The sequence below is a fragment of the Rutilus rutilus genome, assembly GCF_951802725.1.
Source record: "Rutilus rutilus genome assembly, chromosome: 23".
Taxonomy (NCBI): Eukaryota; Metazoa; Chordata; class Actinopteri; order Cypriniformes; family Leuciscidae; genus Rutilus; species Rutilus rutilus.
The window spans coordinates 18,192,196-18,195,457 of NC_140233.1; positions in this window are offsets into that span (position 1 = coordinate 18,192,196).

Here is a 3,262-nt window from a genome sequence, read left to right on the forward strand (position 1 = left end):
AAATATTTGGTTATGACATATATTTATTAATCCATGAAATCATAAATAATAAAAAACATAAATGTAATAACAATTACTTTTAACTATAAAATGCTCAAAGATCTCCACAAAACATAATAAAATGTAAATCATAATCATTACTTTTCCTCAGTACATCTAGTTTTACCATTTAATCTGTTTTAACATGCTGTCCAACACTATGTAGGTCCCTGTTCGGCCCACCCCAGCACTAAAAGCATACACAAACACTCAGAAGAAATGTGAAATATACAATGTGACACTTGCTACATGTATTGAAAACAATCTTTTTATTTAAAACAATCACTGTGCCTTTTTTTCACGGTGGACTGCAAAGTGCAGTTAAAGAATCACCCTTAGGCCTGCATGCATGTGTAAGCCAAGGTTATTGCCAGAAGCTTCACATCATACATGTTCTCACATGCGTCATGTCTAAAAGGTGTATCCTGTTTATAAAACTATAATTAGATTGAGTGTACTATAACCAGCATCTTGTCATTGATGTCAGAGCTGGTCATGGTTGATTTCACCTCTATAGCATGTATGTGTGTGTGGACACGTGTGTGTCAGAATTACAGTGGCTACATAAAACAGTGCAGCTGCAGTCGTCTCCAGAAGGATCCAGTACGTGCGAGACTCACACATGCCCAACAAACCTAATATCTCCTTTATACTTTCACTGGAGAGCCAGTGAACTCAGAGCTTTTTAAAGGAACTCATATGTGTACTGTACTGTTAGCCCAGTTGTCATAGAGTCTTCCACACCTGCAATAATAAATGATAGCGGCAGATTGTAAGAAGAATTGTTATAAGGTCAGTATGCTTAACTCTTCAAACTAGCTTCTGAATGGTTGGCAAAATCAATTGATTTGGTATACGTTTAGCATGTCATCAAGTAATAAACATGACAGAGGAACATTGTGATCTCCAAGTAAACCAAATATATAAATGAAGCTGAAAGGTTCACTGGAGTGCAAAGTGTAATATAAACCTGCACTGTAATTGACAAGGAGTTAATAATGGCAAATGTGCAAAAAGTGTTTAGTCAAAAGGTCAGACAAATATGAGCATAGTGATCAGAATCAAACTCATCCTTGTCATAATTTAATTACATTTAAGAAAGAACAACTACTTAGCAACCACCTGGAATTCCTTAGCAACTAACTGCCAATGCCCAAGCAACCACCCATAATACCCTAGCAACTATAAATCCCTAGCAATGCCTTGTCAACCACCCACAACACCATAGTATACATCCAGAAACCACACAAAACACCTTAGCGACCATATATCAGTGTCCTGGCAATTGCATTGCAATGTGCTAAAAACACAGAACACCTTAGCCACTGCATAGCAACACCTTGGCAACCACACAAAACACCTAACCAGGTATATCAGTGTCCTAGTAACTGTATAGCAATGTGCTAAACACACAAAACAAAACACCTTAGTGACCCCATATCACTGTCCTTGCAATTGTATTGCAATGTGCTAAAAACACAGAATACCTAAACCACTGCATAGCAACACCCTGGCAACCCCCCAGAAAACCACACAAAACACCTAACCAGGCATATCAGTGTACTAGTAACTGCATAGCAATGTGCTAAATAAACAAAACAAAACACCTAAGCAACTGCTAGTGACAACCTGGCAACTACCTAGAAAACCACACAAAACATCTTAGCAACCATATATTAGTCCTAGCAACTACACTGCAGCACCCTGACAACCACCCTGAAAACCAAAGCACTTGTGCAGCAATGTGCTAAAAAAAAAAAACATCTTACACATCACCTTAGCAACTGCATAGCAACACCCTGGCAACCACCCAGAAAAAACACACAAAACACATAACCAGGCATATCAGTATTCTAGCAACAACACTGCAACACTCTGACAACCACCCTGAAAACCAACTATGCAGCAATGTGCAAAAAAAAAAAAAAAAACATCTTACACGACAACACCTTAGTCACTGCATAGCAACACCCTGGCAACCACACAGAAAACCAGACAAAACACCTAACCAGGCATTTCAGTGTCCTAGAAACCACATAGCAACTACCTGGCAAGTTGCAACCACCCTGAAAACCAAAGCAACTGTTCAGCAATGTGCTCAAAAAACATCTTACACAACACCTTAGCAACTGCATAGCAACACCCTGAAACCACCCAGAAAAAACACACAAAACACATAACCAGGCATATCAGTATTCTAGCAACAACTTTGCAACACTCTGACAACCACCCTGAAAACCAACTATGCAACTATGCAGCAATGTGCTAAAAAAAAAAAAACATCTTACACGACAACACCTTAGTCACTGCATAGCAACACCCTGGCAACCACCCAGAAAACCAGACAAAACACCTAACCAGGCATTTCAGTGTCCTAGAAACCACATAGCAACTACCTGGCAAGTTGCAACCACCCTGAAAACCAAAGCAACTGTTCAGCAATGTGCTCAAAAAACATCTTACACAACACCTTAGCAACTGCATAGCAACACCCTGAAACCACACAAAACCCTTTAGAAACTACACATCAGTGTCCTTGCAGTTGCATAGAAATACTAAACATAAAAGTACTAAAAACAACCCAGTTTAAATCACTTTAAATCTTATATGATGACAGATCTTTTACAAAAAGTCAGAACATGAGCACAATTATTTTGTTCCTAAAATTGAACATACAGTCAGTCCGAGTGATTTTATGGAAGGACATCCATTCAAGCTTGCTCTTAGGAGTGTGAGAACATCTATGCAAGTGGTTATTGGAGTGCGAGGACCAGTGGAAAGATGGAGAGCCAGGCACAAGCTGCCATGTCGAAGCCACTCCCCAAACGGGCATTGTGCATGACTGAGCCGGTTCATTTTCCCATGCTGTGACGCAGGAACACGAAGCAGCGCTCATAACCGTGGCTTTCTGATTACTCTCAATGACCGAGACACACTGACTCTATATACAGAAGGCAGACTAGTTCAATTAACTCTAAATGTACTGTAAACACATGACTAGGCTAACACGACAGGCAAATAAATTGATGTTAAATTGCAGTGAGGTCTCGCTTTTACCTTGATGGGGAACCCAGCCTACAGAGGCTCGCCACTCAGGTCAAATGTATTTCGGATTTGAAAGACATTTAAATCAGTCCCTACAGAAGAAGCCAGACCACACAATGTTCTCACAACTGTATGTGCGTGTCTATTTAGTAGAACATGAATATAATTTAACAGCTTA